Source organism: Pelmatolapia mariae, linkage group LG15 (genome assembly GCF_036321145.2).
Source record: "Pelmatolapia mariae isolate MD_Pm_ZW linkage group LG15, Pm_UMD_F_2, whole genome shotgun sequence".
Classification (NCBI taxonomy): Eukaryota; Metazoa; Chordata; class Actinopteri; order Cichliformes; family Cichlidae; genus Pelmatolapia; species Pelmatolapia mariae.
Window position 1 is genome coordinate 40,195,157 of NC_086240.1, and position 25,097 is coordinate 40,220,253.

Here is a 25,097-nt window from a genome sequence, read left to right on the forward strand (position 1 = left end):
TGAGCTTCTACAAGTCTGAACCCTGAGTCATGTTGGCATGCGTCAGTTCAGTGGAAGTTTAGTCTTCTTAGACTAAGCTTGTCAAATTGAATTAAATATTGTTTTTTTATTCTTTGATAGGAGGAGTTAGCCCAACCTGGGCTGTTTCTTAACACGTCTCCATGCATTTCTACTTCTTATCATACACAAAACTAAAGTTAAAGTATTTAGTTCACCAGCACTTCAGACTGGTATAACAATATACTTTGGCACGAGGGTTTCACCTTCACCTCCAGTAGTACTGTGAGGCACTCCGGAGTCACTAACTCATACTTTTGACAAATATCTAGGACTGCCTTCCTGGACTTGCATATTGTCAGAAACAGGAATAGTTAGGATAGCACCTATAGATCATGCATGCAATTATCGGGCTGTCCTAAAACACCTCAGCTGCAATGCTGCAGCAAGAGTACAAACAGGAACTAGAAAGACACATTTGCCCACTTCTCTCATTGTCTCCCTGTTAAATTCTGTGAAATTTAAAATCCTTCTCCTCAGATAAAAAGTCTTGAATGATCAGACCATATTATCCCAGTGGAGCACTTTGCTCTCAGACAGCGGGCCTACTTTTGCTTTCCTAGAGTTTCCAAAAGTAGAAGAGAAGCAGCGTTTGGGAGACAGACACCCACTATACTTTTAAATTTAGGCTTCAAACTTTTCCTTTTTCAAACTTTCAACCTTTCTTTTTAATAAAGCTTATAGTTAGACAACCCTGAAATACTCCTTAGTTACATGTGGATACGGGTCCCATAAGCACCCTTCCTGTCTTTCACTCACAGTGAATTTATATAAAATTGCATTATCCTTCTGCAGGTGCTCTGCATATTTCTGATCTGGAATTACAGTTAGAAGTCTCTCAAAGCTCACATTTTCCCTGTCCTCTCTAAATAATGAAGGCAGATGTCCACCCTACCTGAGTCAGATTCTTTATCTTTGGGGGGGTTTTCTTCCCTACTGTCACCAAGTGCAGCTCAGTGGGGGATTGTTGGGATTATAAATATATACATATATATACAAAGGCTTGACCTTACTATATGATCTGGCCTAAGATGAGGATGATATTATTTGGCATTATTAAATAGCAATGCTCTGAGCTGAACTTGAGATCACAGGAAATATAAGGACATGCTGGTGCTCTGAAATAAATAACCTACTGGCTTTAATAATATCCTCCTCTATAGTACATCCCTACATAAAATGAAAAATGGTAGCTACAAACCTCAACTGCAGAAAATTAAGATTTTGATATGAAAGAAAAACAAAAGCTGCAGCATGCCATTTACTTTTACTAAAAACTCACACAAAGCAAAGGTAAACAAGATGTAAAGACTCATTGTTACTGACTTTGACAAGCTGTCCCTTTAATGTCCCTTTACGTAGATTGTCACTTACACTTGTTACATATTAGAAAAGTTATAGGGAACACAACTTATTTCAGTGTCAACATCTTTCAATATCTATATTTCCTTAGTGTCATCTGCTGAGCAGCTCACTAATAGCGAGCGCTTAGCGAATGCTTCTGCGCGTGACTTCAGGTGTTTAAGTGTAATAATAGTGCGAACACATTTATATTCATGAATGCAGCTTTGCTGATACAGAGGTCCTCGGGGTGCACGGCAGAGAAGGCACTCCTTGTGTGATGCACAGCTCCTACACCAGACCAGTAGAGTCTCTCTGAACCTGCCAATGCAATGCTTGTTTGCCCACATGCCATTAACCAGCACACTTCAACCAGCAATAGTGTCTGTCAAGAGCTGCTCTCAATTCCAGAGCAACGAAAATTGTGTCTATTTTAACCTCACCATGCTAGGAGAGAAAAAAACAGGTATGGTGACCGTTCAGACATACATCTACATCTTTATACTTTTCTCAAGCAGGTCTCATAGAAATGGTTTGTATGTAACAAGCTTGCAACAGCAAAAAAAAGAAAAGAAAATGAATTTATTTGTTTAGCATGTTGCAAATGCAGAGAGATTTGTTTTCCAGTAAATGTTCTGATGTTCTTGCACAATAACCCATTTACTGATAATATTATCATCAAAGATGTAGTGGTTAAATCTATAATCTTTAGCTAGTTGGTGTTCGCGTTTAATACAAAAAAAGTACATCGATACTCTGTATTTGTGTACAAAAAAAGAAAACTGAGGTAGCTACTATGACATCACGCACTGGTTTAGGACTCATTTTGAAGCCTAACATCAGATTCTTTTCACCAGATTTAGTTGAAGTACTAATACATAACTATTATGTTATTATTAAGTCATTAGCTAAGGCTAACAGGCTTAGTAAGAGAGATGCACCCATAAATTGTACGGATGAAATGCAATGACAGAAGCATTATCTGAATATGTGTTGCAAATTTTACTCACCAAAACTACAGAACAAATTTCTTGGCTGAGCTGTAACACACGACAGGGTTTTTATTATTTTTCAGATAATCCCATTAAACTGGTCCAACTGGTCAAAACAACACAAACACAGCAGAGCAGCCCCTTGACTGGGACGCCTGTCAGTCAAAGTGGCGTTCCTGTAAGTTTAGTATCCAGATGGATGACTTTTACAGAAACTCCTCCACCCCAGTATGAACAGGGAACCTGTAAGGACTCAACCTTTGTACCCGCCTGTAAACATGTTTTTATGCTTTAAAGTCGTACTGTACATTTCAACTCGGGACTCTATTGGAATTGACTCAGTGGCCATTTGAGGAACTGCACAGTTGTTGGCACTTCATTTTTCCATCCTAGTGGTTGATTCATTTACATCAAAACAACCGTCCATTGCTAAAGGGCAATAACGCTTTTTTAAACGTGAGTCTGATTTTCCAATCTTCAAAATAAAAATAGGTACAAAAATGTGAACTACTGATCCAGCACTGAGTGAGAACGCAACTCCCCGACCACCAAAAGACAGTCTTATCTCTCTTTGTTTGTTTAGAATTATTCTATATTTAACTATTTAATGTTCTTCCACTTTTCCTTGGAGGACTGTGTCTCATATTCGTCTTGACACGACTGTATTCCTACAACACCACATCTCAGAGCGACACTTCTCTAGCATGTCACACACTTGTCTGTCTCTGCAGAGATCCTTTCCATCTTGTTGTCTGCCCAAGAATAACAACCTCAGCCTGTCAGACCCAAAAACAAGCATGCTTACTTTGACATGTGAATTTGCCCTGTGGGATTATTTTAAAGCCATTTTGCAGTTTGCTGGTTACATTCTTACTCAGTACTGGACCAATCACAGCCATTTTAGTCAATATAAATTAGTTAGACCCCAAAAGATGGAAAAAAGAGCCAAGGTTTTAAAAAAAAATGCTTTATTAAAGTGTGTCATTAATTCAGTCAATACAACTGGAACACTGTGCCAACATTGTACAAATACTTCTAATCATCAGGAGGCAGTTCTGTTGTAACTCATGGTCAAACGTTTTCACAAATATGGAAGAAATTAATGGGCTGTACTTTGCTTACTTAAAACAACCAGAAGAACACCAATAAGTGATTTGTGTGCTGTAGGGATGTAGTGAGGTTCTCAGGTAGGTTCAGCAGCAAACCCAAAGTCTCGGGGGTCGGGGGGGGGGGGGGGGGGGGGGGGTCTCTAAAGTGATGAAATCTCACAAACTCCCATTTTAAAATGACCAACTGATTACATTTAAAAGCTGTTTTGGTCTCTGAATAATGTACACCTTCATAACAGCGGCAGGTAATTTGCATTTGGAGAGTAGTAAGGCTGAGAGTTAAGGGCACTGCTGCTTTGATTAACAGGGGTGCACTGGGAGCTTTAGCTAAATGCTGTGTGCTAGGCCTTGGCTCTGTTAATTAAAGTCAGTGAACTGGTCCTCTCAACTGTATTTTTGCTAATGGTGTCTTTTGGATATGCCAAACACTACATCTTGCTGTGTGTTGAAGCACATTTATATAGCATGTGTCTTTGCTTTGCATCTGTACAGTTTATTAATGATAGCGTTAGCTGATCACGTCGGACTCAAACAGAACCAAATAGCGACTGCTAAAACACTGTCGTGATGGGTTCAGAAGTCCAAATGTAGTGGTCGACTTCACAATGGCTATGCCCAGCTCTTTTTTGTTGTGGTTCCCAAAAGACAAAACTCATTTACAACTGTTGAGTTTTAAATTATTTAACAGATTGAGCAGTGATTTACCTGCAGGCTGGCTGGAGGTAAACTCTGCTGTGCTGTCATCGGTCTTGGACATCAGACTACAACTGAAACACTACTTTGACAATTATCACAGGGGGAACAAAAAGAAATAAGGACACAGCAGATAAAATAAATCTTATGCCCATGATATTAACAAGCACAGCAGATAATTTCCATATGATTATGTTTTAATAGCAAAACAAAAGTGCGTGCAGTTGGAAAAAAAAGAAAAGTCTAATGAAACTAATCTGTATTAATGAATATAAAGGACAAACTGAACATATCGATTATTTTGTTTGACTGATTGATTCATTCTTCAATCAGTCAGATGCTGGCAGTAAGGGGACCCATCATATGCAACAAAGCCCGAAGCAAATCCTTCAAATTGCTGACTCCATCTGATCAATATTCAGCACTGGAAGGCTTTCTGTTTGAGCATGCACAATCAGTCTTTGTGTTACAGACTAAGAGCTGTTGTTTTCATAATTCAAGATTTTCACTAAAGTTATTTTCTCTCCATCAATAACATCTTGGCTGCAACATACAAGACTCACTCCTGTTCGTGGACGACTGTTTATTACTTACGTTTGTTTGCCTGACATCACTGATACAGCTGATACTGAGACGCCTTTGACAGCTTTAGTTCTTTGTCACAAGAGTCTTCGTGCCCTCCTGGAAGGAACAGAACATCAAGTCGATTACTTTTATTTTACCAAAACACCCACAGGAACAGGACAGTCTTTAACGTCAGCATGCTGTGGGGTGAATGTGACTAAAGTTATTACAGTGTTATTACAGTGTTAGTATCCAGTGTATGCCTGCAGGCCAGCGAGATGCCACAACTCTAGAGCTGAGAGACATATGGATGTAGTAAACCAGTAAAAAAAGAACTGGTTCTGTCTTTCTCTGCCACTGTTTATGCTAAACTCAGCTTTATCAGTGTGCACTGTGTAATGCAGCTCGATATGATTGTGTACTGTCTTCTCTTACAGGTCTGTGAAGATATTTACAGAATTGCGCCTAACCAGCTTTTTTTTTTTGCCTTAAATTCACCAGGAAAGCTGACACGATGTCACACAAAGTCCACCGCTGTTCATTTACAAAGTCAACACATTTGTTTGTTTAAGTTAAGACGAGCAGGTTTGAGCAAAAACGCCAGGCTTTCTTTTATCCTTCTGTTCCTTCTAGGCAACATTAATATGTTACATCCAGTAACATATTAATGTTGCCTGGATTTAATTTTAACAGGAAACAGCTTTATTAACTCTCCTAAATCCAGGCTAGGTTGCCCCTCCCCTTCTTTTTCCTCTTCACCAAGCACCCTCTTTTGGACACTGACATAAAGTGCAGGAGTAGACGTGCCTAAATTATTTAAACATGTAAAATGTGGATGGGTGGTGGGTAGCTGGCTTCTAATTATTGAGCGATACTGTTACATAATTGCACTAACACACCACACACTTCACATCCTGGGAAAGGCTGTAAGGAAAGCTTAGGTGTGATATTCAATAAATGCAGTAAATTGTGTGATAATTAGCTATTTGACGTTTGCGTAGTCTAAAATTACTGTTGACCTGATGATTCCATATATAGCAGTAATGTTATGACTTTGACATTTGAATGGCACAATAAGGCCACACCAGTTCTGCATGTCTGATTTGTATTTGGAGATTTGACTGCTGATAGAATCCAAACAATGACAGCGCTCATCAGGTGTAAATGAATATAATAATCAGAAGGCATTAATAAATCCTGATATGATAACATCTTGATAGCAGATGCAGATGTGGTATACTCCATGCAGGAAGTGACACGTCTAATCTCAGCATCTCCTTTATGTATGAAGTGATGTTTCTTTGAAGTGATTACTTCAAAGTCCTGCTGAAAACACTAGGGATGCACTTCATAGCTTGATGCAAAACCAATAATATTTTTTTCAAAAGCCACAATAGAGTCTTTTGACAAAATTGTCAAACATATGGCCCATGAGCCAGAATGACCCAAGGGTCCAATCCAGTCCATGGATGGCTTTGCAAACTCTGAAAAGCTTTATTTTTGGACTTTTGTTGCAAGTGTTTAAGTCATGAAAGAGTTTTTCCAGACTATTAATTTTATCTCAGCCAGAGGTCTGAATCATTGCCAGTTTAACAAGTTTTAATGCCTGACAAAAGACATGACCTGCCATATCCTCTAAAGTAAGAGAGTTAATCTGAGGAGCTGAGCAGGTGTATTTCTTTGATAAATACTCATATTAGGGAAGGGCAAAGGTTCCAACAATGAATTCAGTGAAGCTCTGGATTCATACTGCTCTGTTTCAGAGAGGTTTTTTTACACTGGTGTCTGTATGATGTCATTAAATAAGGCAGCAAGTATATGTTCTCAGCTCAAAATTATCCAATGAGAAGGAAGCTGGCTTTTCAGTCTATAGAGACAGAAGTTAAAATGGCTTGTGGTGAACGTATTATGAATCATGAAAAGCTAATGTTGAGTCTGACTATAGAGTCCAAGAGTAACAAAATTATTTTAAACAAAGGACAGTGAACAAAGGGTGAAAATGTAGATTAAATGTTTGCAGATCTCTGAATGTTTTCAGCCTGTCAAAAATGATGCAAACCGTCAAAGCTTAATTACAACTTTTGCAAAAATTACAAACGGTGAAATTTCACATGTTCAAGAGCAGACTTTCAACCTTACAAACCAGCTTTTTACCAGATTCAGATCATGGCAGAAATATCTTAAACTAACAATGCAGGAACTCCAGCAACACTTAAAAGTAAAGAGGAACAATTTTATTAACTGACTAACGGATTGTGGCCTTCATCAGGGTCATAGTAATACATAACACAACTGTGCTTAAATAAAGGACAAGAAACAGAAAAAAATTCAAATTAACCAATCACATCTTGTTAGTGTCTCATCCTCTCCATGCACCTTGGAAGTAGGTAAAGTTGTGCCAGAAATTTTTGCTGAGAAATATTATTAACTCCTGACCACGTGAAGGTGTGGACTTAATATTGGTCCCACTGTTTGAAAGGCATCACTGCATAAAGTATTGAGAATCAACATTTCAGCGCTGTGACAGCTGTTGGCTAATCCTTTATCACACGCAGGAACTTCATAGCAAACGCAATATTACTGCTTTCTAATATTTTACTTGGACATTAACGCATCCATAGAGGGATTATACGCTGCAGTTCTACCTGTACAATTTACATTTTGAGATTTGAGCACAGTGCTGGTATATCTCAGCACAAAGAAAAAAACAAAAAACAGAAAAAAGCACAGGTGTTTCAGTGGCAACATCCCCGCAGGAAAGACTTTCTAGCTTAAGACCTTCAAATCCAGAGACCAATTCTCCCCCTGCTGAATACATTTAGAGAAGAAACCACAAATCCTGCAAGGATTGAAAGTGCCTCCCCCACACCTGCACACAAACAAAGCAAGCATGTGTCTCACTGCTCTAATATTGCATTTTAAAAGCTGCCTCAAAATCTCCTTCCCCATCTCATTCAGACTGCTTCACATTCAGCTGATTAAATCTTCTCAGAGCCAATCAGAAGGCAGCAGCATGTGTGTCTGTTTGTACATTTATCACTCCAAATTCCCTTCTATTCATACAGGTTAGTCCACTTTAAATTGCTTTACAGAAGAATGACAAAAATATGACAGTTTCAATTCACACAATTTAAACAATTTGAGACTAATGAGACAAACATAATATAACTGACAAGAGAGAATAGAACACTTTAAACATGGAAACAGTGGAAAAGCAATTAAAAGGAGCGCTCACACACTGGCTCGCTCACTACTGGAACATTTATTAACATCATTAAGTTGTAATGTTTTGGTCTGTGTGATATTCATCAGATTTATGAGCAGCAGCTACGCATTTTCATATTTATAAATGCATAGGAACCGCCTCAGCAATCCCAAGTTTCAGAAGAGTTTAGTTGGACCAATGAAATCCTTGCACATATGTTTGTCTGTAGTCAAACAACAGTATGAGCAAGATCATCAATATCTGAACATGGCAATAGATTCAAATCCAAAACACAAGTCTAGAAGTTTAAAGTCAAAACCGTAACTGTCTACAGTACAAAATGTTGCTGCGTCTGCAGAGCACCTGCTGTCACATTTATATGCAGATTAAAATCCCTGAAAGTTAACTGACTTTGCGTTATACTGTTCAAGTCTACACTTTTAAAATAAGCTAAAATATTAAATTAAGTAAAAGTTATTTATTGCTCGAGTGACAATATCTCTAATATCTAGAAAGCCTTTATTTATCTTAGCTTCCACCCTTAGGTAAGTAAGGATAGCTTCAAAACTTGTTAAATACTACACAGTTTCATCAGAGTAGAGGTTTCATAATGGGCAGCGTCTGGGTAATCCCTATCCTCCCTGTAAATATATAAAATGTGTGTGTCCCTCAGGTCCTCTATTAAAGGTCTGGGGGGGTCTGAGGGTTCTGTCCAGGATCTGCTCTGATGTCGGGCCTGGAATCTGCTGGAGAAACTCTTCCAGTTTGGGGGTTACAGTGTCTAATGCTCCTATTACCATTAGGACCACTTTGAATTTTACCTTCCACATTTGCTCCAGCTGTTCCTTCAGCGCCTGGTACCCCTGGCTCTGGTTGCTGTAGTCTGCTTTTAGGTCCACCAGCCACTTGACATTGGTGTTATGTGACACCTTTTTTCTCCCAGATGTTTTTCCAGTGTTGTTCAGTTTCAGCTCTGAGTGGCTCTGCCCTCGTGCTGTTATTCCCTGTAGATGAGAGTACACCCTGGATGGATCTTCAGAGAACAGGCCATTTAGTGTATTGCCCTCTGCTTCTCTGGTATATCTCTTCAGCCTCGTGGCCAGAGCTTTGTTTGTCTCAGTCTCAGTTATGGACATCTGTTTATCACCCAGGGCCTGTCTCTCATTACGACCTTGTGCACCTCAGTTAACCAACTAACACCCTTCCAGGCTTCCTGGATTTTGGCTTCCAGCCTTATTCTCCACGGAGGGCTTCCTCTACCTGCATCCTTGATCTTATACCCGAGTGCATCTAGGATTACTTTGACAGGGGCCAATATGAGCTCACAGCTTTGGGAATCTCCTTCAACCTTTGAGTAAATGTTGCTGTTAATGTTCTTACATAAATGCAAGTATGAGAAGTTTAGATGTTACTCATTTAACATGAGAGGGTCAGATATAGGTTTTTTTTGGTTAGTTGTTTGTTTGTTTTCCTGCCACACATTCAGGTGTGCAGACATTTTGCACAGCAAACATAAATACAAAAAAATAATAATTAATGATGATTAAAATTCTCCATTAGATTTCAGCTAACAGCTCCATCACATGTGCCGCTGGTGGACGCAGCTGTGAAAGCAGGCTGAGAGTCTCATTGGAGTCTCATTAAAACCTACATCAAACTAGCAGGACAGCGAGCCACAGCGAAAAAGGCACACGGGGACTAAAGGTAAGACTCAGAGTATCAAACAGCTAATTAATGGTGCAACAGGACTAAAGGGCACAAAGAGGACAATGACTGGCTCATTATTTACAAGCCTTTATCTGCTTTTTAATGGGAAAACCAGATCCAAATTGCAACAAATTAGTCTTGCCAGAGGTTCACAGGAACATTAAATCATTAGCAGGTCTGACCTTGTCTGTGTTGCTACGTTTTATAAACTGCAGGTCTCATTAGATCTCGGCCACAAACCTAGTTACGCTGGACTTACATTTTTATAAAGATGCACAAGTATGGAACATAATTGATGGAAGGTAACTGAGTCCATAATGTTTCTCACTTTATCAATATACTTGCAGTTTTCTTCAGTAAAATTATTTGAATAAAGACACTTTGAACCAAGGTCTCCAACACGGCGTCTTAAATTACTTTTCTGGAAAAAAAATATCCACAGTTTTTTCTGATTTTTCCACTGATTGTCAAGACTTAGGAAATGAAAAATTAGATATACACAGGGTTAGGGAAAAGGCCATCACCAATGATAAAGTAGAAGTTAAAGTAGTAGCTTTATTTATTTATTTATTTATTTTTTGCATACTGGTCAGATTCCTGTGGTAGATAAGTAATTAAATATTTTGCCAAATTTCTAAAAATAAAAACAATTAAAACAGCTATTATGAACTATTTGTTACAAAAACTGAGAATAAACTCAGAATTAAACTTAGATTGAATTCAGAGAGTAAAAAAAAAACTCTGTTAATAGTACTCACAAATTTAAAAACATAAATTTTCAGAGATTTAAGTCAAAGCTGGAGAGAAAACCTTCTCACCCCACATAGACCGAGTCAGATTAGAGCCCCTTGCTACTGAATATATCTGGGGGGATGGGGGACGGGGGGAAGATTATAGCCCTGAATCATCAATGGAAGCATCCAGAAGAGACGCTGCTGCTGAATCGATCTGTTTGGGAGAATAAAAATGATGTAAGGATATCTTCCATCATGTTGTTGCACTTCAACCACAGCTCTTTAAAGCACTGAGCACTTGGGCTGGACAAACGAGAAAACAAACAGCAAACCGCCACTCGCTCATTTTTCTCTTCTTCCTCAGAATTTACTTTACTTTACTTTAAAAATAATACCAGACACCATTTACCCGTGTCTGATGACACAACATTTTATTTCATTAGACAAAAAGGAAACAAGGTGGCAAACAACATTTTTAAGTCCCCCGAGAGCCGAGCCTGGAGGTCGGATAAACTCTTGGCCACATTTTTAGCTCAGTCTAAACTTTAAATGTGCCATGTGTCTCTTCAGCTTACTACAATGAAGAAATGGAATTCTTTGACAACAAAACAGTTTCATTGAAGTTCATTTCTCATGAATTTACCGTTTTAATCCAAAAGAATATTCAAAATGATCTTGTTCATAATGAACTCATTTTTTTCTCAGAATATTAGGTTAAGCCCCCTCCCTCCCCCCATAACATAAAATGAACATAAGACTTTCATAAAAACGAATTATCAACTTATTCTTTTTTCATTTTTACTTCCATTAATTTTCTAACAGCCTCTTAGATTACCACAGTAAATCTATTAAGGCACCTGATTCTCAGATTGGGCAGCTACTACAGTAAACCACTCTTTATGAATTTATGCCTCCTTATCAATAAGTTAATAACGTCAAAAGAAATACAGTAATTTCCACAGAGAATGGGTGTTTTTTCTATGATGAGCACACAGGTAATGATAGTTTTGCATTAAGGAACAGAGGATTAGCAAACCGTTGTCCTGAATACTTCTTCCATAATGAAATATATTCTAGGACCAATCATTAATTTTACAGGTTCACCACCTGTTTCTCTAAATGTGGAGCTGAGCTGAATTTGCTGAATCTGTGAACTGTAAGTTTTAGTTGGTGAAAACCATTTCATCCAGTAGGAGACTGAGAGGTGACTGTTTAAAATGAAATAGTGTAGTCACCTGGACACACACGTCGTAATTCTCTGCTAAATATTTCTCTTTAAAATATGTATCAACAGTATTTATTCTGCTTTCTTAAAGCAGAATTTTCTAAAGAAAATGATGATTTTCAAGGCAAACCTCTCACAGATTCATTAGTTTTGCAGGGTTCATGAACCAAACACTCAGATTCACATCTGTATATTAACACCCGTCCAAAACATTTGATACAAGCAGCAATTTTTAGATAGATCATAATGACTCGCACTGTAAATGCAGCCTTTGATGTGCAGCCAAGCCTGGCTGAACTTAATAATAATTTGTTCCCACACAAATGAGGATCAGGCTGCCCTTGAAAAATTATCTCACTGAGGTCAGAGTCAGTTTAACATCATGTGCTTTTCATGTTGTGGAATGAGCAACCTACCAAATTAGATCAAGTTTTCTTCGCTGCGATTGTTCGATGTTTTGAGGGGGATAAAGTTCAAACGGCTGATTTTGTTGACTGAAACTTGAGAAGAGACGGGCAGCTGAAAACACCCGAGCTGGAGAGTCATCGAGCAACCTTCCAGTCAAAGGCTGGTCGCTGCAGTCATCACTGCTGCAACCCAGCCTCAGCTAATACACACTGGAAATGCGTGTGTGTGTTTGTGTGTATATATGAGAAAATGAGAAAAAGACAGTGTACCGTAAGTTTACTGGAGGCTGTACCAGTGCATACAGTATCTAAATTTGTCTTCTGAGTGTGGGTGTATTTTTACTGTATCTTTAAATATTGCATTACTGTTCAAGGCACTAAATTTAAGAAATAGCTGAAGCCGTTCTAAAACTTGCAGCTAAAATTTCACACTAGAATTTCTCTTTGTTCTGCTGCCAGCACAAAGACATGTTTACAGTGCTTCAAAGCTGGATTTCATGAGTCTTGGTGGAGAGGTGATGCACGAACAGAAGAGGAACTCATCAAATTTAGATCCAAATCACTTTACCTAAAATATAAAGTAAGGCCATTAACCTCAGTGGAGGATGTGTTCTTCAACCGCCCTCCTACGGTTTGTAGTGCTATTTCACTGTCAGCAAGGTTATGCAAAACCAACTGAGTTGGGTTTCATGTAATTCAGTGAGAGGGAGGCGCCGCACAGTAGAAGAAACCATTAATCTTTGGTGTGGCTCTAGATCGCTTTCTTTAAAACAGGACATTAGCTTTGGTCCTTTAGCAAGGCCCCAGTCACACAGTCCTAGAGATAAGACTGCTCGCAGCCACCGGTCACTTAGGAAAAGGTTTAGTCCCCATCCAGGTGGCAGGCGGCTGCTGGAGGTTGCTAGAACTCATTGTGGAATCAGCTACTAAACTCCCAGTCATGCAGATACAGATACCAGTTTGCGGTCCCCTGACAACCACAGGTCCTTATGGAAAATGTATATTCCCTTACTGGTTGGCGAGTGGTTGTTGGAGGTTGCTAACAGTCTTACATAAAATTGGTCCCAAAGAGATGTATAATGCTACACTAAAAAACTCCTTTCAATTGCTTTGGTTGCAAGTAAGTTGCAACAGTTGTCCACAGTTTGCATGGCAGATGCAAACATTCCCCAACTACTTGTGGAGCAGTAGTGAAACTGGGAAACGTGGGACACAAACCATATGTGGAAGTAAAACGTGCAACTTTGTTTTTGAAGGAGAACTGTGGGAGAGGTGTGGTCCCTGACTCAGCTGTAGGGGAGGGTGGTGCAGTGAGCTGAAGGCGGTGCCAGGCAGGTGAGTGGACAGGTGATGGTGATGGCACTGATGAGCTCTCTACTGTTTTAGACGCTGGAGTGAAGAGGAAGGAGAGCCAGAGCGGGAATGTGTGCATAACGTCGGGGAAGAGCAGCGTGTGTGACCACGTCCAGTAATAAAGTAACCAGAAATAAAGAGACATTCTGTGAACACTGTGTGTGGGGTCCAGTCTTTCTACAAGGACATTTCACTCTTGCTCAGCAACTAGTTAGTAAGTGCTTGCAGAGAAGTTGGAGTCTTTCATGCAAAACACAGACAACTGCAGCAATCTGCTAGCAGCCCTACCAGAGAGGTGTTGCCAACTAGTCTCTAGCCCTCTTTTAACTCTTTTTAAACATTTCCAGCTGCTCTCGTGTCCTCCAGCTTAGACTGTTCCAGCACCTGAGGGCATAAAAGTCTCCCTGAAGGTTAAAGTCCTTCGTTTTGAAATGAGAAAGCTCATGATGGAGGACCTGAGAGTCCGTACTGGTTCATGCACTGTAACCATGTGAGGTGGAGCAGGACAATAAGGTGTTTCACCACATATTTAATCTCAGCTCAGCTCAGGTTCACCTCATACAAAGTCCCTGTAGTACCATAAGATTATTTTTCTCATCTTCTACACACTATGTTACTTCTGAGAACAATTTATTTATCTTGTGCATACAAGATAATTAAATTGTAGGAACAGTTAATTATCTTGTGCACATGGAAATTCGCATGCTTCTCTAATAATGTTAAGATGCAGAGATCCCCTTTAAACTAGTCCTCACCCAATGATGTTTCATTATGCCACAACACAATTGGTAGAACTTGAGAAGCACACAGCCAAAACGTTTTGGAGAGAATCTGAGCTGTAGTTTACTTTCCACTCCAGTCCTCCATACAGTCCTTTAGGCTGAAGCAAAGTGTAAGAGACTGAATCTCACGACACTGACGTGAAACAAAGTGTCAATCTATTAAGACGAATGGAAAAGAAAAAACAAATAAATACTAAAATACTAAATATTTCTACAGCGATAATCTAACATGATAATCAAACTGGATACATTATCCTGGAACTAAATAAAACATACATGCTAGTCCCGGCCCACAGAGCAGGACGATGTTCCTGTTACCTTTCTGGCTCTGAGCCTGTCTCCCCATCAGATACTCCCGCATCCTCTTCCCCTCCTTCAATTACTTCTTCTTCACCATCTCCTCCAATCCCAGGCTAATACTCATTCCCATCCTTTTCCTCATCTAACAGCTCCAGATCAGATTCTCCCTCTACTACTCAGAATAAATTCCTCTTTGCTTCACTTTTTTCTCCACCAATGTTGAGTCGTTAAAGCTATAAAAATTGTCCACTGAGGTGACGTTCATAAAAGGAGTGCTTCAAAATAGAAATAATTTAATTGTTTTCAGATGTAAAATAGTTTTATTGACATGTTAATAAACAACGCTACATATAATTATCATGGTAAAAATGGCAATAGAGAAATAATATTTCGCTTACCTCTCCCCTTTGCATAAAATGTGGCTGTTTGTATGCTGGCCAAACTGAAAAGATGCACATCACTGCAAAGCCCTGAATGTTTTCTAAAGAGGACTGTAGGACTTGATCGGGTGACTCAAAACAGCAAAACACAGCTGAATAAAATGTCCACTGTAGGACACGAATGGGCCAAGTCTCAGGAGGATATGCTGGCTACGCTCATCTGAAGGTGTGAGGAACACAAATGATTTTATGGTAACGTAATCAAGATTATTTTTTGTTCCTGCAAGATCATGTTTTTGTTTGTGTGTGATCTTTGACCTGCAACTTGCATGTGATTCAGCTGCCTTGACTCCCGTCATACCAACGTGCACAAAACATATTGTGGCTTAAATAAAGAATGTAGTAACTGGTTAAATAACCAATATTTCTGGAGCTTGGACGTTTGTATTTCATTGCTAATTGCCAGACAGCATAGTGTATCTACTCTGAGCAATTTAAGCCCCCATACTCTCAGATTTCACATCACAAATGCAAAAAAAAGCATTTTTATTTTATTTTTTTAGATAAATGAATTAAAAGGGTTTTGGGGCTTTAAGGAACTTTAAGAACCCTGAAAAAAATGACACTATGTAAAAGGCCTGAGTGAAAGCACATCAAACAGTTTGATTTGTTGTGTTTGATCCGTTCTTTGAGATATTCTGCGCTATAGAATGAGATAATTAATCAGTTGAAGTCAGAGAAACGTGTCTAACTGGGTCTAACAGAACCAGAAGTGGATACCGGTGATCAAACTTGGAATGTTTCTGTTAATAATATATCAAATATCTGTGTTATAGCTGCAGGTTTCAGCACTCCTTCCTCCATATTTGACTTAATTTGTGTTTGCAGGCTCTCGCCCGGCCCTGTACCTGCACTTCACCCCTTGCCATTTGGACCGGTGACATTAATTGCCACTGTTGTTTCAAATGAATGCTAACTTGTGTTATTTTATCCAAAATTATATTCTAAGTAATTATAAATATGGCTGGATTTGTTTGTTTCCACTTGTTTAGGGTTATAATACATTAGCGCCGCTGTGTTTTTGTTATTTGGAGATACTTGTTACCTTCTGGACGCTGCACTGGGAGTGATATTAACTTAAATGGTAATATTACAGTAAGAAAGTACGGGACTGAATTTCTTATGTGACTATTAAACAGGTTTATTTTAGCTACTCTGGCTTGATCCCAGTTCAAATATGACTTATAGTGTAATCCATTTTCACAATAGAAAGTGGCTCTTTTACTGACAGATAAACACAACAGTTCAAGACTATCGAGCCTTTTGGCCTCTTTTAGCTCGTTTATTGGTTGGGATGCTTTTTTTATGTTAAATTAACAGAGGGCGTGGCATGGAGAAAAAAAATGCCTTTTTACCCACTTAGAGTCACTTTGACATTAATGAACTTCTTTGTTTTTTGGTTTTTTTGGCATCATTATTTCCCTGATGCTGTTACAACATGCAGGGTGTTGCTCCACCCACCCCAACCCTGCCCACCAGTGTCCAGGGAAGCAGCAGATTGTTGGGGCCGTGGACTCTGCCAGGCTCTGTGGGTCACATCCCCTCAGAGCCTGGGCCAGGCTGCCGTCAAGCCAGAAGCCAAACCTCCTGCCATCGGGGACGTCACGCTCCCAGAAAAACAGCGCCAGCACCCTGCTAGGCCTCCCCTTATTCAGCTCACAGCTGACTATACAAGCACATCATGTACTGGACATATGGTCATGATTCATATCCGCCAGAGGAATTGCTCTTGTGATAATATAAGCAGTAAAAACTCAATATAAACCAGGGAGGGGAAAGAGAATGGTGGCCGATAAGAAGGAGCTCTGCAAAGTAAAACGTGGGGGAAGCCATTAGTTACAATGTGGGAGGTCACAGCAGGACAGCAGCTGCAGTCGAAGGCATGAATATATAATCATGGTTATGCACAAAAAGCTATTTATTTGTTGTTATATGTTTTTGTTGTTTTGATTTAAGACACTTCCATATATCTCAAAGACAGAGACTTATATCCTGCAGCTGTAAAAGACAAAATTCCCAGCAGACTAACCCACCGGCATCAACAACAATGATGTGGAAAGGAAGAACTATTTAAGCTACTGCTGAGAAATAAACCAATAATAATGTGAAGAAAGCAAGAGTAAAGTAAGGCTGCTATCTACTTCAGACTGAAGAATGAAAGAACCAAATGCAAAAAGTCTAAATTAGAAAAAGCAAACGTTTCATTCGGTTGGTAGAAAGAGTCCAGATGAGTCTAACAGGAGCAAACAGGAGTCCACATCATAACAAGGATCATAAAAAGTTGAGGAATTAAGAGGAAACACTAGCCTAATATAAATATTAATCCTAAAACACAGTGATCCTGAAACACAGTGCATAATTGTACTTGATGACCATATATGAAATTAGCACAGAGACTAAGCTTACATTTGAATGTTCTGCTTTTGTATTTGATCTTCACATGCTCTCAGATCTTTAAACCCCACTAGCAACTAAAAAACATCTTTTACTTTATTGAAATGCTTGATTATAATTCATTACATTCACTTTTGCGCTACTGACAGAGTTTATATATATATTCTATATTTTATTAATACAGCAGATCTTATCCAGTCTCATTGAGCAAAGTGCTTAAATCCTTTTCACACATTGCTTATAATGCTAAACTACTGAGCAGTGCTTTTCCTCCTGTCCACTTATACATGGTTGTGATTGGTTAGATGCTGCATGTGCTCCAGACAATAATATTACACAAGAATCCCAACATCAACACAACAGCAGATCCCAGGACTCTGACTGTAAGTTATTATTTACATGAACTGTGCAGGTGCGACACACAAACACATACATGTTGTATATTTGCTAATTAGTGCTAAGTAACAAACTACTGAAATACTAAACTTTCACTCGGTGAAACTGAAGCAGAAACGTCTTTGGCTGTCTTGATCACACATCGAGACATATCATCGATTACATCCATTAAAACGCTTCAAATTAACCACACCTGAAGAACAGTGGTGAGATAGTGTAGATATGAGACCAACAGACACAGACTGGCTGCAGATTTGCTGCCAGTGAGGTAGAAATAACCAGAATTTCAAATAGATGTCAACAGATAGAACCTCACCATCTTCTGTTATTGCTGTGGACGTATGAATGAGTCTCTGAGCTATTTGGGATTCTAAGAGCTAATGTTGCTGAGAAACCCTCACTCATTCATGCAATTTCAGTAAGAATATGCCTTTAAGGCCTGCTGTCAGACTCACATTGAAATCAAATGTATACCAATAGCTTGGGTGCAGTATGTCTAAACCTGGCTGTGATGGATTAATTAAACTGGATGGGTTGCTGACAGTAATCACAGCTGATCTCCGGTGACTCACTTTCATGGTCAGACACAGATGTGAGGTACAGGGCAAAATCCAGGGTTGTGAAGTCAACAGTAAACCCAGTTTGGAACAAAAGGGTCAAAGAAGGTTAAAACTGTGAGCCAAGAAAGGAGCATCCAAACTGACATGTCACTAATTGAAGGAAAAGAGAATTGAGAGTGGACTTGAAGGGATTTACTGAATGTGGTCTTTTGTTTGGGGCAGCCAACAGATGATAAAGGAAAAAGATAAAAAGAAAGCAAGTTAGAAAAGTTGATGTTATTAGTTAGTAAGGTCATGAGAGAGTTTTACCCTACCTTTGTCCGTGACACCTATACTTGCCAGTAAAGACATTCTTAGGATTATAATTATTATTACATTCGTCACAGTCACTTTGTCTTCTTGTATTAACTCTCCTGTAATTTCAGTTCCTGACTGGCAATGCCACCTGTGTTCCCACAGTTCCTCATCACCTGAAACCACATTTTCAATTCACTATCAGTGCAGTGGCGTGTAAATAGGCCCACTCACTCCCCACCAGAGTTTATGCTCTGCCTCAGTGGACCAGCTGTTTTGTCTGCAAGCTTCTACAAATACTGGAAGTGCAGATTTCCAAACTCTTATGACTGAGGCTAACTATAACTACTGTAAAATGACTAATTATTGATATCATATACAATAAAGGTTTAGCTAAATGACTCCAGTTCCAATTGAAATCAGCAAGTTAAACTCAGTTGCATTATTACAAAATCAATTTTCCTAATTTTATTTGTATTGATTGTCAACGAGTTTTCCAGCAAACAAAACAATACCCAGCCCCCCAACAACTTTTTTCATTTCCTGCAACCCACACAGAGGCACTGAGCTGTATTATGACACAGCGGCAGTGCACCCAAAACTGTGGCTGTCAGGCAGATGTATGTACCACTGAATTTTCTAAAGAAAGCTAGAGAAGTCGGTTCTCCTGTTCTCCCCTCATAAGACAAATTGTGGCTTTGGTTATGACTGCAGCCTTGGGATGGCACAGCTGCATCTGTGGCATGGTTGTACATGGTACAACTGAAATAGCAACTATACCTAAGCAGATGCTCTTGCACTGTCTTATGTTGATGATGCCAGAATGCTCACCAGTTGAAAACCTGAACAGAAAAGGAAGTGACAGTGGTCGTTCACCGTGACGACGAAGCAAAAGAAAAACTCGAAAGATGAAAAAAGCAGGAGATTGGAAGAGATTACAACTACACCTCCACACAGAAAAGAGCCACTTAGAGGACATCCTGGAGAATATCTTGGCTGGCTTGGCAACATCTCAAATCTAACTCTAACCAGCCCAACTTGACCCAACATGAAAAAATGTGAAAGAAGAGTAACACTTTGAAAATAGACGAGATGAAGCCAGAGCTTTTTGAGCCTAGAAAAACTAAAAGATTGATATTGCACAAAGAAGCTCGACCCAATACAAATCTCTAGCAGATCAAGTTTATGTGACCAAAATTTAAATACAGCTTGTCCAGTGGTTTTGAAAGGTTACCACAGATAGACGGGAGTTATGTATATGCCGATAGAAGACTTCATTTTTTAACAACTGCATGTGGAGGAAGGAGCTTGATACTATGGTCCTTCCATGCTGACACTCTTTTCCTAAATCTTATATACATACATACTTAATGATCTCATTCAATGTCTCTGCATAGGGTAATGTTGCAGCTGTGCATCTTTTGAAAAGCAAATGATTTTCCATTTTTGAAATCTTTTGATGACCTTTTCTTATTTTTCTCACTCTAAAGTTCAGTCACTGCTACCTGCTGGCTCGCTGGCCCGTTGCTATGGAGGCCATCCTTAATATCTGAAAATATTTGCTTTTCCAGAGGGGTTGTCATCCTGCATTCAGATGCACTTCAACTCCACCATTTTCGTCTAGTTTCTAAGGATCATTTCATGAAGCCTTGTGTTTTGTCTGATTTTTATTATTGGTATTTATTCATTGATCTGCTTCAATATTAGATGTAGGCCCTGGTTCCAGATTCCACCTGGTTCCACATGTGATCTGGATAGCTGAAATATGCAAAATCCATGGTCAATAAGGTGTGTCTTATTCTTATTCTTCACATATACTCAAGGTAGATACTAATATGCTGTGCGTGGGCACATCTGGGGAGAAACATGAAACCTGTCGAGAGCATTGTTTAGGCCTGTGAGGCAGCCTTTGATCTATGTGTGCTACTTCAGAGTTCCCATCGAGGATGCACACAGACCCAGAAACCAGACCAGAACTCCAACACTGCCCCAAAGTAATCTTGCTCAGTTTACAATAGTTGTATCTAACCGAGAAATTTATCCAAGTGATCAAAATATCAACCGATTCAAATCAGAAGTACTGTCAAAGTGCACAACTACATGACTGAGCTATAAATATGTGATGTGGGTGGGAGAAGTGTTACTGTTGTATTAGAAGACAGTAATTTCCTTCCTTTATATATGCTCTATTTTGTATATAAGTACACATACGCTCGAAATAAATGATCAGTCAAAGGGGACAGCGTTACACCCGACTCCAAGATACATGATACATTACCAGAGCTAAGTAATACTACAGGACCGCCCTTAGTAGATATTGTACTGGAACTCAGTGGACAGTCAACTAATGTCTACTACTGCCCACTCGGACTCTGTTAGAAAGGATAATTTCTAACTATCTGACACCTATATTTTTGGAGAATAATTAAAAATATTTTCCCACTTTTTCTTCTTCCACATAAGTCAGAAAAGTAACTGTGAGGAAGACAGCATGTGACTATATCATATCCATTTGTAATATGGAAATCTGACCATATCCATAGCTTAAAATTTAGCCTGGCATTGGCAGGCCAATAATGGCTGCTTTAGCTTAGTCCATCAGTGTGTCAAGCCACACCCTCACAAAACCCTTCAGAAAATTGTGATGCTGTGATGTACAAGAGGAAGCAGTGACAAACAGGCCTTGGCTCATCCTAAACCCTTGACATGTGGCAGAGAGGCCGCAGGCACAGCGTTGCAGTTTAATTGGACTTGGAGACAAATCAGCATCAGTGTCCCCTCAGGGAGCCTTGAATATGCAGAGGAATGTCAGAGCCTGACTGTCATGTCAAACGCAACATTTAATTTGAGGTGGTCGACGATCAGTGCTATTAACCAAGCTTCCTTACATCACTTACAGGAGATCGTTCCGTAAACACAACAATGGTACAGTGGCTGTAGAGACAAGGCAGAAATAAATGCTCTTTAGAATCTAAAATGACCTATTAGTCAGGCTCAAATCCACAGCAAAGTGCCTGCTCGTCTCCTTCATTTGAATGCTGATGAAATGTGTTAGCACACAGTTTAAAGGAAAACACACACGGTACTGTGTGAACTTTGAAATATTCCAGCAGAGAGAAAATAATCTACAGAGAGTTATTAGTGAGCCTCTTATTCATGGCAGCTGAGTTAAACATTAATTAACAAATCTGGACGGAAAGCAACAGAGAATCATCAGTATTCAACGACGCAGCCGCTCACACTTCCATGTGCTGCAGTGCTTAAAGATAGATCCACCGAGCAGGCAGCTTTTCACAGCCGCCTGCTGCTGGAAAAAGCTCTGAAACCATCAGCATATGAAAAGCTGCAGGTTGTGATAAATGTGGAAATACAATTAATTGTATCAAAGATCTTTGTTTGGTGCTGATGGTTAAGGGGAACTGAGGTGCTGTGTGCACCAGAAATGTCATCACTATGAATATGTCTTATGACAGCGACGTCGTCTCTCCTGTCTTTGTTTCCCATCCTTCATTATCTCTCTGATATTCCTTTCATGTGTTGTCTGACAGGGCTACTACAAACACAAATAAATAAGGAAATATACAGTCTTTCTTTATGTCCTCTTGTCTCCTTTTTAAAGATGCATTTTTAAATATTTTTCCCATTAACAATAGATTAAGGAGTCTGGCATTAAAGGTGTTGCTCGCCGTGACATCCCAGCAGAGAATTATCTGATATTCTTCCCTCAGTTCAGCATCTTTCATGTCTTCACTGTGTTTATGGCCTTCAGTTTCTCAACCTAATTTCCAGCAGGCAGCTGTTTTGAGCAAGAACAAAAAAACTCCACTGCAGACTAACGCTTAACAGCAGACACCAGGTACACTAGGTATTCAATATATTAATTGTATTACATGGAAATCTGTCCATATCCATAGCTTAATGAGAACAGTACATTCTTATTCATTACCCAAGTGTCACTGTGTGACCTTTTTGTCATATTTTAACACCACGGCAACCCATTTTATGTATTTTTTTGCAACATAACACCTTTAGCATCAATTTCAAACATGATGAACAACAAAAAGACTAGAGGAAAATCGTTAACACAATCACGTGAACGCTAACAGATTTGACTATGCTTGGGGTGGCTGTAGCTCAGGAGCTACATCAGGTCACCTACGAATGGAAGGTTGGAGGTTTTGATCCGTGGCTGTTCCAGTCCGCATGCCAAATATCTTTGGGCAAGACACTAACCCGAAGTTACTCTCCGATGCATCCATCGGAGCGTGAGTGTGAACGTGTCTGACTGTTAGAAAGCACTTAAGCATAGAAAAAGTGCTTGTGCTCTGCAGTGGGTGTGAATGGGTGAATTAGACGTGTTGAATAAAGCGTTTTGAGTGCTCAGGTAGAGCAGAAAAGAGCAACACAAGAACCAGTCCTTTTACCAAAATGCACTCTTTCATGTCATTAAACATACATTAAAAGATAAGTTCCTCTCATCTGTAAACTCCTCTGACATTTCCTTGTTAGTCAGTACAAGTTAGCTAGAAAAATACTTCAGATGACTCAGTCTAGAGCGTCTCAGTCCAGTTTTGGTTTCCTAACAGGTATTGTCAGCAGGTGCAGACTAAAGTTGATGAGTCATACCATGAAGCTATGGGAAAGATCTGCTCAAGGTAGGTTAACATAGAGGTGACAATCAGTGACAGCAGTAAAGAGCGCCACAGATTTAATCTTTGTTGATGGTGAAGTCTAGAGAAGATCAGATGGAGTTGCGCTGTGTCTTTGTGGATGTACAGAAGGCATATGATAGGGTGCCAGGAGAGAAACTGTGGTAGCCTATGAAGAAGTCAGGAGTACGTGAGGGGGGTCCAGGACATGAGGACAGCAAGACAGTGGTGCTGAGGAGGAGCAAGATGGATTCAAGGTTGGGGTGGGATTACATAGGTATCAGGTGCGAGCCCCTGCTTGTCTGCAGTGGTGATAAACAGATGGATCCGCAAAGGATTATGATGTTTGCAGACAACGTTAGGATCTGTAGTGAGAGCAGGAACAAGGTGGAACAGAGCATGGAGAGGTGGAAGTATGCACCAGAGAGAAGAGGAATAACAGTCAGTAGAAGTAGGCCGTAATAGATGTGTGAATGAGGAAGACACGTGTAACACTGAAGCTGCAAGTGTAGATGAGATTGTATACCTGGGGTCAAACAGGTGAAGAAGACAGTGCAGGCAGGGTGGAAATCAGTCTCAGTGGTGAGGGAGCAGCACGAGTGAAAAAGAAGGTTTACACGATGATAGTGATGTGTGCTGTCGAGACGGTGGCACTAGCAAAAAGACTGGCTGCAGAGTTGAAGATGGTGAGATTTTCACTGGGAGTGACCAGCATGGGAAAGACTAGAAATAAGTAAGTATCAGAGGGACAGCTCAGGCTGAGCAAGTTGGACACAACGTTAGAGACTGATATGGTTTAGACATGTGCAGAGGAGGGATAGTGGATATACTGGACAAAGGATGTTGAATATGGAGGTGCCAGACAAGAGGAAAGGAGGAAGAGGATTCATGGAAAGAAGAAGTTGTTGCATTTGACCTTAACTTTTGGGATGTTAAGCAGCTACTGGTTGTAAGCCAGTTCTCCTGAGTTTGTTTGTTGCATTAGATGTGACATTAGTAACTAACAGCACACTCCATTTGCATGATGTTTCTGTTTGTCTTGCAGTTTGTGCTCTTAGCTGAGACAAACAGCAGAAAACTTTTCTCTTCATAGGTGGTACTCTTTATGTCCTCAGGCAGCGTTTGTTATGCATCAACTACCAGCCCACCTGAGGTGTCACTGAAAGCCTGACTGTAGCACTCCACATGTAGTCATGTTTTAAAGACTTCTCAGGCAATGCAAGAGCACAGAGGGATCCTGATGGTCATTATGAATACAATAAGTACACTGGAAATATACAGAAGGCTGAAATGGCACTATCACATAATGCATTTAAACAGAAACCACCACATAAGACGAGGGACAGCATTTAGGTTCGTCACTTTTCTAAACAAATATTGGTTAAAGTCTACTTATAATAAAATATAATTCATTATATTTAGAGATTGGTTTGGGGCCTAATTTTTTCAAAATGACCAAAAAGCAATAGTTTGAGCAAGTGGAACATGCTCAAGTCATGTTTCACTTATTGTACAATTTCCATGTAAATAAAGTAAAATGTAAATGCCATCCCTCTGTCCTTTATAAGGGGCCAGCCTGCAGGGGCAGAAGTGTAAGACCTCCCTTTCCTTGACATTGGGGTATTTCCAAGCTGGATGAGAGAGTTAATCTCTCCAGCATGCCCTGGTTCTGGCCCGGGGCCTCCTCCTGGTCGGACATGTCCAGAAAACCCCACCTAAGAAACATCGAGGAGGCATCCAAGTGAAATACCTGAACCACTTAACTGTCTCCTTTTCACTGTCCGGGAACAGGCGCTCTACTCTCAGTCTGTCCCAAATAACTGAAATCCTCCCGCTATTACCAAGGAAGAGTCCAGACACACTTTAGAGGAAGTTCTTTTCTGCTGCTTGTATCC

The 25,097-nt window shown here is 39.8% G+C and overlaps 1 protein-coding gene across 4 annotated transcripts in view; it reads right to left on the bottom strand.

Moving 5' to 3' along the window:
- The window catches only part of ptprfa (protein tyrosine phosphatase receptor type Fa), a 334,388-nt gene that overhangs the window by 284,048 nt on the left and 25,243 nt on the right, over positions 1-25,097 (bottom strand). For all 4 annotated transcript variants that reach the window (XM_063496570.1, XM_063496569.1, XM_063496568.1 and 1 more), the window contains exon 2: positions 4,787-4,873. The gene's annotated coding sequence lies outside the window, so the exon portion shown is untranslated. The remainder of the gene's footprint in view (positions 1-4,786; positions 4,874-25,097) is intronic.